At 38.5% G+C, this 10,964-nt stretch overlaps 1 long non-coding RNA gene across 1 annotated transcript; it reads right to left on the bottom strand.

The window, feature by feature from the left end:
* Positions 1-2,519: 2,519 nt before the first annotated feature.
* On the bottom strand, positions 2,520-10,713 carry LOC118160259. Its single transcript, XR_004747379.1, has 4 exons — positions 10,519-10,713; positions 7,295-7,411; positions 3,897-4,000; positions 2,520-2,605 (listed from the first exon to the last, which is right to left on the bottom strand). It is a non-coding gene; the product is annotated as an uncharacterized LOC118160259 (long non-coding RNA).
* Between the last annotated feature and the right edge of the window lie 251 nt (positions 10,714-10,964).

The following is a 10,964-nucleotide window of genomic DNA, read 5'->3' as shown; positions in this document are numbered from 1 at the left end:
TCCGACAAAACTTTTGACTTTGTATTCTTTGTTGGTTTCTTAGTTCATTTACTGCTAACTTCTTAAAAGCTTTTCTCAAAAGCAGCCACTTGGGTGACATGCTTCCACTTCGCAGGTGTTACACAGGTATTACTGCCTCTGTGCTGCCTGCCCTGTTGAGAAGCCCATCTTTATAGCTTCAAGATTACAGTAATAGGCATACACTATATGGAATAATATTCGCAAATGACCCCATTGTTCAGAATGCTGCATCCCCTACGTTTACTTGTGGCAATAAATCACATCACATTACTTCAGCTATGGCAGATTTATACCTGCTTCCGATCAGTCAACGCATTGACTTTAAAATTTTGTTCTGAGTTTTTCATCACCTGTCTGAAATGTCCCTTTCATACCTATCAAAACTGGTCTCCATTTATACATACCCTCAGTCCCTACTTTCTAATAATAAATCTCAAATTCATCAGCCCCCTTGTCAGGTCTCTCATCCGTGGGTAGCAGAGCATTCACCTGTTATGCCTCTGAGCTGTGGGATTCCCTGAACTGAAGTCTCATCTCCAAATCCCCTGAGCTTTTCTAATCCCTCTTTGATTCACACTTATTAAAAATTACTTTTAATATTTGATCCACTACTGACATATGCTGTAGGCTTTACTGACATGAAAATATTTCTGTGTTCTTTATAGAAGATGCAGTGACAATTTCAAGACTGAAAATGCATTTTATTGGCACTGCACATAGAGTCCAAGACTTCGTTTTCTTTGTTGTTCATTTCTAGGGTTAAACGTTGGTTCATTTGCTCAGGCTGTACCCTCTGGACGCCAAATCTAAAAAATAAAAAATAAAAAAATGCAGTTGTTATTAGAAAAATATCAAGAATAAAATGCAAAGCACTGACTAGGCACGTAGTAAAAAACTCATAATTTGTAGAAGCAGTGCTTTACAAAGCATTAGTCAATGATCCCAGGTGCTCCAGCACCCAAGCCCCGTACGTGGACAAGACCACTTTGCCACTGCCTTTGATGGTTTGTCTCAGTCTACATTTTATCATTTGCAGAAAGTGTGTTGGTTACAGGAGCCTGTGTGTTATGTGAGTACAGTGAAGTGAAGCACACAGAGCTCTGAAGTATATTAGGACTGTAATTCCTGAAGGCAGGTATAATCTTGGCTCAGTATCTGCATCCAAATGACCTAAGTTTCATCTCACCCCTTCAGGGGGAAATGATAGTTTCTTAAACCCAGTGCAAGCACAATATGAAAAGAAAACACATTTATACTTTGGATGCTTTTTTTTTTTTTTTTTTTTTTTTTTAATCCTTGCAAGTACATTTTATCCCACATATAATTTTATATACACACGTTGCTTAGGATAAACTGATGCTGTATCAGAGAATGCTAAAAGCCCTTGTAAGAATTGCTTGGAGAAGGCAGTTAGTAGGACAGTGTCTATCAGAGGGTGATGCTGTATAAAATTTAACAGCAGCTGAAGCTCAGAAAAGCATATTTGTGGGAAGTGACCTAAGAGGAGGATTTATTTTCTGATCATGAGAAATAGCTGAACTTCCAATTATTTTTGTTCCCTGACTGAGTTGAATAGAAGTCTTAGTAAAATGCCAGATTAAATGATTTCTCAAGCCTTGCATACCCTACTGCACCTCATGCACCAGGGCATTTCTTGGCTCTGGCTAGGCTCTGAACACTCACTGGGGATTCTCTCCCAACAGCCCCACAGATGGGCCAAGGGTGGTGGGACGCATTGCCTGGTACTGCTTGTTGCACTGTTAATAGAAATATTGAACAGCACTGGGCTGAGGCAAAACCCAGGCAGAACAAACAGCCAAATGATGATGATTTCTCATGTACATTTACATCCGCCCACCCCCAGTTAAACAGTTTATCATAACAGGCTATATATATTTATCTTTACAGACTGAGTTCCAGGTCAACCTTTCCAAGTTTTGGCCTGAGATTAATGTCGGGTTGCCAACTCAACTTACTGCAATACATTTACTCTTGTAATTTATCGGTACATTGAATTTGTTTTAGTACTCTGGAACTTCTTAATTGTTCTGTGGTTTATTTAAAATCAACATTAATGGTTCAGAGAGTTTCTAGTAAGCTCTTTTAATACTCTTGGGTGTGAGTTATTTGGCCCCGTCAATTCAAAAAAACGTTTAGCTCTGACAGCTGCTGCTTAACATCCTCCCAATGTATTGATCGGATACGAAGTAGTCCTTATCACTGTCAAATATGAGTATATCAAGCTGTTTTGTTCCAAATCAGAGCAGGGATATTTACTGAGTTCTTTTGCCTTTTCTGCACCGTGGTTGACAGTTTTACCATCTTTGCCTATTATAACACCATTGTTGGCATTCCATCCTTCTGCTACATTGAAATAATTTCCTCCTCTTCGTCCCCCATTATGGTCTCTCTAACTTTTTCAGACATATATTTAATTTCTAATTAACGATACACACTCCTCCAACAGTTTCCCAGCTTTCCAAATGTTTTCCACTAGCCTTAATGAGGAATATTGTTCCCCTTTCCACTGATAATCCTTTCTTATGCCATTTTGGAAATATAATTTATTTATTTATTTGCAACACTGGAAAAGAAAAAAAAATCAACCTTAGCTGTGGCTGATCACACTAGAGTTACTACTGTGAAGCAAGTCTATTACTGGTTGAAGCTATAGACTCCTTGTAATTAATAAGCAGAATTATATTTATCTATCTATCTATATATATACACACATATATAAACTCTTATTCAATAATTGATTTTCACTTTAATAAGCATGTCATATTTTATTTTAACTTTAATTATAATGGATAAATACTGCCAACAGAAACTGAGTGCTGCTCTGAACACTTCTTCTACCAAAAGTGTTTGTCCATCAAAATTTTTATTATTAAATATAAATATTTTAAGAAAAAAACTGCTTTCAGCTGAGTATTTTTAGTTAGAAAAATTAAACGGCTTTGTTTTATTGTTACAAAATAATGTGTGTTCATAATTCTCTTCCCCCTCCTCTCCTCTTCCCTCCTCTCCCCAAATCTAACAAAGCATTTTTTATTATTTTTTTTTGCCTTGTTGCACAACATGATTAAAGAGTTCTGTGACTGTATTTTATGGAAGAACAGTCACAGCCAGCAGGAGGAGGTAGCAGGGTTCTTCTTGCCCTGGCTTCAGCAGCACTCTCACCTGGCACCTGAATACCCAATGGATGGGAATTGTATGCTTTTAACTTCCTGCGGTTATTTGGTCTCACCCTGCTTTACCCAGCTTTGGGAGAGCACTGAGAGACAAACTGACTAGAGGTAAGTGTCACTTTTATAGAGACTACTTAGGATTTTAATCAAAATGGGACATTTTCACGCTGTGCTGACTTTGCCTCTGCCTTGACACACTGCCTCCTCTTCACAGAATCCACTGCTCTCCCCTTCTTTTCCTTTTGCTGCTCACTAAACTTACTCCTTTCTGCCTAAAAATTCCTAAAATGCCCCAAATTCAGTGGCCATTATACTGTTCACTACTTTGGCAAACCACTTTCTCCTTTTTCTGTTGTGTTTATTTAAAACGCATGGCTCTCTCCTGTCTCTGTCACACATACCAAAGCTGACTCTCTCCTGTCTCTGTCACACATACCAAAGATAGGCCCTGTTTTTGTGTTCTTTTCATGACTTATCATGCTAAAGTCAATTACAAGTGTTATAACAAAAGGAAAAAAAGAGTCAAGAAATCTATTTTTCTCCTTTTTTTTCTTGGTGAAAGACAGAAAAGTGTTGCCCACATTTATACCACTCTTCACAAAGGCCTGCTGAAGAGAACTCTTTATGCATCAAGCAGGGATACCTGCTTTAAACTGGTGATGTGAGGTGTCATCAGATGATTACTTCTCACTGTGGTCTTCTCAATTTCCCACAGCACCAGTCCTCATGGCTTTGTATGATAAATGCCCACCATGACTCCAGGTGTTTCAGGGATCTACCTACTTACACTGGGGATAGTAAGCAAGGGATAACATTTGGGGCTTTGAATTTATAGTTTAGAAACATGAAGAATGGAAAGTGCCTGTTTAGTTTAAGTTTCTGGCTGGAGAAGCTCCTCAAAGAATGACAGGCAGCTCAGGAGTACATACACAAGTGGCTGTTTAAAAATTTAACAAGTAGGCAGTGGAGGCTGCTATAATAGGTTGATCAAAGACAAGAGTCAGCATCTTGACAGTGAATGAGTGGTAATAGCTACGATAGGGTTGGACTCTAAAGGACCTGGAAGGCAAAAGCGGTTATTTCTGATGCAATATAGAAAAAGGAAAGATGCAAGAGAGGGATAACAAAAGAAAGTGATCTCTTCAGCAGTATCCTCCACGGCTACAAGTGGAGCAGAACACTATTTGTCAAGGCCAGAGTGACGGATGTTGCTGTAGCTGAGATAAAAGGAGAGGCTGAATGAGCTGGATAGAAAATCTTCAGTATGGAAATATTTTCAGAATTGCTGAAGAGGAAGAAAGTGTAAGGGTGAGACAGTGTCCAGAAGCCTCACTAGCCCAAATGAGCAGACCATGTTCTAGACTGACAGGTACAGGCAGTGAGCTCTTCAGTTGTACTGAGCTTGCCTGATGGGCCCCTATGAATGCAGGTGGTAAAGGCGGGAATAGATGTTAGTTAAAGAAAAATATATTATTAAGTAGATGACAGAAAAGGGAAATAAATTAATGTTTGAAGAAAGCATTTTTTAGAAGAAAAACAGGAAGAGAGAGACAAGAGACCTAAGAGCTTTTGGTCATCAGCGGAAGAAAACAGGAAGAGGTTTGTAGGGTTAGTTTGGCCCTGATTACTGAAAGCCCCACCAATTCAATTATTTCATTCATTTGACTAATTACTTACCTACTATAAAGGCCTGCAATGGAACGGTCATCTCAGGACAGGGAGCAGCAGGGTCTTTTTATGCCAGCCTTAATGAATCACTACGGTTTAAGTTGGAGACAATCTGGGAATCTTCTCTGAAATGTAACCTATTGCCTTTTGTTTTTAATGCACCATTTTTCTTGTTCTAATATTTCGCTTAGTCATTCTAAAATATCCTCCTTCTGATTAGGTATACACCACAAGGCACAATGGGAGTACTGTCTGGTTAAAGACTAATTCTAAAACCAATTTAAATCAATGGGAATGTAATTTACTGTGTATATGCCTCTGACATTCCCTTCTCAGTTTTACCCTTTATTACAGTCAGGGAAGCATTCTGCTGTAGTTCCATTTTTTTCCACATATTACTGTTTTAAAATAACATCCTTATGCTCTGAATACATATTACAAGTACATATGATCCTTATAGAAAACTAATCCACTTATATCTCTAAGATCCATCCTGTGAACATACTAAGCTTAACCTAGCTTAGGTTTTGGGGTCTAGAAGTTATTAGTTGCAGTTATTGCAAAAATTATAGTGTCAAGAGGGAAGATGAGGAAAATAATTCCCTGTATTTTTTATACTTTGATAGAAAGAGTCAGAGGATGACCTATTAAGAACAAAGGAAAGGAAGGCAGAGAAAGAAGAAATCCCAGGACAAGTATGGACGACAGCATGAAATGCAATTAGCAGTTCAAAATGTATAGCTTTGGCTAGGAAACAAAAAATAAATGGCTTGGGAATCATTGTGAAAAGCAAACTACAAGAGTTTGAAGCTAAATTTTAGAAGATCTAGTATGGAAGATCGGTTGATACAGAGAAGACAGAGGCAAACGGGAAAACAGCATTTATTTAGAACAGGAAGAAATGAACCAAAGGAGACTGAGGATGTAGTACTAATGAATGAAACAAGAAGAGATTAAAAAAAAATACCAAATGCTTGCAGAAAGAGATGGCAAGCTGCAGAAGAGAATTTGAATTGAAAATAACTTTCCACACTTCTTCTGTATAGAGATATGATGTGTTCCTAAGACACTTCTACAATTTCCCTAATCCAGTTGCTGCTTCCTTTACATAATTTCTATCCATTTTCTACTGCATTAAATTCACAGTTAAAGTCACCTTGAAGACAGAAACACTGTAGTTTTCTCTCATCTCAAATTTATATAATATGCTTAGAAAGGACATCCCCAGACCCCAGCCTATCTAGACTTAGCTTTAGCTTTCACTGTCTCTCCTGTCCCTCAGAAAGTAGGCTGAGTTTCAGGTGCCTTGTTGGGTAACAAGAAGGTAAGACTAGGACTCGTTTTTAGATACACAGTTCCTTCTTATCAGTGGGAAAAGAATAGGACAAATTTATCCCTTTTTATTATCTTCACTGAAGGTCAGTGAAATTCCCCACAACAGAAGAGATCAATACATATAGATCTGCTTGCATTATTGGAACCAACCAACAGAAGAACAGTTTCTGTACTAAACAGTTCAGTAAAGATAGGAAAAACATTTCCTTGAATATTGCAAAAACCTGAGCTGCATGGGATATGAATTGGTGCTTCGGAGTGCTAGTCTTTAATAAAACAGTTTCTAACAGAAAACATCAAAAAACAATTTCATAGAGAGATTGAATTTCTAGTTAGAAGGGAGAACCTAACCCCAGAGTGAATGTCTTGTGACCAGAGCTCACTACAGGGTGGCAGATCCAGGATCGAAGCCCAGTTCAAAGCAGAAATCTGAATGTGTGCATCTTGTACACAAGCTCTAACCAGCAGGAGACCTGTATATAGCAGGACAAAACAGAATAGAAGGAAAAAAAAAAAAAGTGATTCCTACTCTTTTGCGTCCTCTCTCTGCTATGCATACCATGCCAGCATCTCTAAAAGCAAAACTCCTGAAAGCCGAACTTCCTCATTCAGGTATACATGCTCATAAGCACATTAAACGACAGTGAGCTCAGCCTTTTGATCACAGGTCACCACAAAGTGCATGCTAATAAGCCTCCCATTCTCTAGTGGATCATGGTACACCATTCTTAAACTTTTCAAATGTTTCTCAGAAATAGCCGGCCAGAAACAAAAGCAGAAAAAGCAGAGCGTTCTTTTAACCAGGGACATCCTGCTGTTCTTTGTTATACATGTCCTTAAAAACAGAGCGCTGATTCTTTTGCTCAGCTGCAGGCATTACCTGGCATACAGAAATACATTCCATGTGTTTCATTAATGTCAAGTATCTAGCAGCAAAATTTTCTCCTAGGTACAGGCATTTGATCTGAGATGCAGGAATGCTCATATAAAGGCAGCTTCATCAGTCCAAGTGTGCTGCTGGAAAGGTCTGAGCTCATATTTTCAGACATCACTGAAAACAGCAGACAAATGGGACTCACATAATAGCACATGGTTGAAGAGGTCATCCAATTTGAATGCACAGGCTACGTCACCCAGCATCACTATATACAGCACAGGAAGTATTCGTTTCCCAGAAACCTGTTTTCAAATTGTACCTGTGGACCAAGATAAAAAATAAATAAATAAATAAAAACAGAGCGCCACTCAGAAAAGAAGGGAGATAACGTACTAAGAAGTTATTTAAACGTAAAGGGAGATATTTTTTTTTTTGTGATTTGCACATCATTTTAAAATGGTTTTATACCAAGATCCTAATAATTATGTTACAGAGGTGTAAGGGGTGCAACTTTCACAGAAATTGTTTCCAATTTCCCCGTCTTCTCTTGCGGAGAAGAAGCCAATGTTTTATGTCAAGAAAGTGAGCAAGCTTTTTGTTTCACTGCAAGAAAGTGGTAGATGAAATGAAGCACAGTGAAAAGCAGTTATTTCCAGTTCTAGCACTGAGAGTACCAGTGCAATCGTACTGTCCTCTTCCCATAGCCTCAAAGAAAGCCTCTTGATCACAGCTATTTCATGCAGGGAGTTGAAAATAAGGAAAGAAATCCAGGACATTTAAGGAGCAAAGAGTGGGTTACAGAAAAGCTACAGAAATTTTTGAGCCAATCTTTTGCTATCAAGCAGTAATAACATTTCCTCATCTTGGAGTGATTGTGCTTCTCTGCATAACAAGTGGTACAATAAAGAACAGGCAGCCAGCGTGTGCCAGATCAAGAAAGGCCTCCAAAGTTGGCGTTCACACACAGGAGATGAGGCAATGCTCAGGTCACACACACAAGATCCAGGAATTTAAGTTGATGCTTGTTCATCAAACAACTTGAATAATGTTTCTTTTGACTTGTAGATTGCTGCTTGAAAAAGAGCTGCCATATATTTTTTTTTTCCTTCTTTTCACACCATGAGAAGTGGAAGAGCAATTTCATATCTGATTTACTATTGAATTCTTTTCTTAGTTTCGTTACAGCAGGCAGAAAGATAAAGCACTGAATTATCCAAATCCTTGTTGCTTATCATTGTTTTGTAAGGAAAACCTTGTTTCTCTAGCTACCCCAGCTTATCCTCTTTACTTTTCTAAAGAAATACTGTGGTTTTTTGACTCTTTTTTTTTTTTAATAATTTCTTTTCCTTAGCATGGACAACAGCCTGACAACAAATGTGCCAGCAAACAAAGGTATTTACAAGTATAGATAGAGAATGAAAACAGCACATTTCTGTAGAGGAAGATATTGAAAAATGTTCTTGTTTGTGTGTATACAAAGCAATATGATTAACAGAAGGCAACATATTTGACTTGAAATATATTTACTAATAAAGAAGGGTACCCTGTTTTGTTTCCATATGTCTCGCTGGAAGTTACATCTTTAAAAGAAGTCTGTAACTCATCATCAAAAGCTAAAGGCCCTTTGTCATTTCAAGGGAAGAATTTCTAGCTACGAGAAACAAGCAGAAGTGTCTTGACAAGATAAAGATTGCTGGAAAGTTGTTGTCCTTCTGGCTATTCTAATAAGTTGTCTGCGGAGACAAAGATCTGTTTGCATTAAATAGAATGTGTTTTATGCCAATTACTGGAAAGAACATTTATCCAGGATAAGATAAATTTATATGTTAGGAGTCCACACACTTTGTATGCTGTCCAGCCTACAGAAACAGGAGAGAAAGTAAAAACAACAACAAAAAATTAAAAACAACTAAAGAGTTCAAGGTCACTTCGAAAGTTCAGAATGAAAACATTGCTTGTTTGCATTAGAATCATAATAGTCTATAAACTTCAAAAGTATTGTTTCTTATAGCATTTGCAACTATAAAATGAAAAGCTGTAGGGTTTTTACGGGAAACTAGAAGAGTTGCAGAAATTTAAATGTCCTTAAGCGCATTTAAAGGTTTCAGAAAGTCCTTGATTTGAAGTGGTCATTTCATACTAGCTAATTAAACTACCTGTTCTCAAGGTTTAGCTAATTACTAGCCATGTACTTATTTTTGTGCAGTGCAGATAGCTTTGGAAGTTGTTGAATTTAGGCCAACTTCTCTTGAAAAGTCTGAAATAAGAAAACCAAGCTCTACCAAGTATGAACCTCAAAGTCAAGCTGTGAATTTACACTTATATAAATTGAAAACAATTTGGAGCTCTACTTGAACTGCCTAGGGCAATAGAGAATGGAAAAATAATAACAAAAAAATAGCAACAGCAGAGCAAATGAGAAAACCACCATGAACCCATTAAGGAACAGATTTAAATAATTTTAGAGTCTTCTGCAACTATGGACCATGGTCCACCACCATCAGTTTGGTTCCCCGTGCACTGCTGCACGTACCTCCTGCACTTCTGCCTGATTCCCCTGCTAGTCCTTCTCGAGCACCCGAGCCATGGTCAGGGCAGCAGGCATAATGTAGTACCCTCAGTGCCAGCTGTGCTTTCTGCCTGGCCAGCCAAGCAGAGCAGGTGGCCACCAAGTCCTCCATGCAGCATTTCTGTGGTAGGGGACGTGAAACTCAGGTTCTCCCCCCTGTTGAGGGGGGAGACTTGACCGCCTGTGTAGGAGTGTGGTGCCCTCAGACCTGATGCTGCCTGTGTGTAAAGATCAGGCACAAATGGAGAGGTGGGGAGACTGACAGAGCAAACGTGTACATTTTGTTGCCATAAGGAAAAAGGCTATAGAGAGGAAAATTACCAAGTTTCTCACATTTCTCAGTGTTATAATACATTTTTGTCCACTCTCAGCTATCAGTTCATTATTTCAGTTCCAGTACTACCTGCCATGTTATTCAAGTACCACACAGTAAATTCATGCTGGGTAGTTTCTCTCTACTCTGCTATTCATATTTCCTAAGGAGACAGCACAGTTCTTACAAGAAGAGGCATTTAATTCACAGCCCTGCCACGGGCTCCCTGCGTGACCATAGACGAGCCACTTAACCTTTCAGTGCTGTGGTTTTCCCAGCTCTAAAAAGGGAATAATAACAATGCATTTCTTACCTTTTATTCATTTTGTCTGCTTTGACTGTATGATCTTTAGGGTGGAGGTTGTCTGCACAAAGTTACAGTAATACAGTATTTATCAGTATAAAGCTATCAGTCACTTGTGTAAAATAGTTTAAAATTTTTATTTTTGTGAATTGAATTGAAGTTCATCACTATCAGAGGGAGTACAAAAGGTTCAAATGCATTTAAAAAGAAAGTAAATTGCTTCACATTGCCTGTACTTACAGGTACTGTGCTGTCAGCCTCTCTCTCATGGCAGCGTTGAAGCAGCACTGTGCCTGGATCCTTGATTTCTGACAGCTGGGAATCCTACAGCCAGCAACAGGATCAGGGACTGCCTTGACTCTGGATTCTCCAGCTTTCTTGTTCAGCACATCATTAATGTGATTTCAATGTAGACTTGCTGCTGCTGTGTTCTTGCTTGATGCAGAGGAGATAATATGCATAGTAGCTGAGACACACAATGTTCCTTGTTTCAGCTCAGAATGTGCAATAATTTTAGGGCTTAACTGTTAGACTGCTAACAGTAGCCAGCTACTTTTTTATTACAAAGAAAGAGGAAGAGAAAGAGAGAGAAAGAAAAAGAGGAAGAGAGAGAAAGAGAGAAAGACCATTTACCTGCTTGCTGAGATTCCTGACCCTGTATTAAAATGGGTCTAGAACAAGGCACA

Source organism: Oxyura jamaicensis, chromosome 1 (genome assembly GCF_011077185.1).
Source record: "Oxyura jamaicensis isolate SHBP4307 breed ruddy duck chromosome 1, BPBGC_Ojam_1.0, whole genome shotgun sequence".
NCBI lineage: Eukaryota > Metazoa > Chordata > Aves > Anseriformes > Anatidae > Oxyura > Oxyura jamaicensis.
This window is presented reverse-complemented; position numbering and strand designations above follow the sequence as displayed.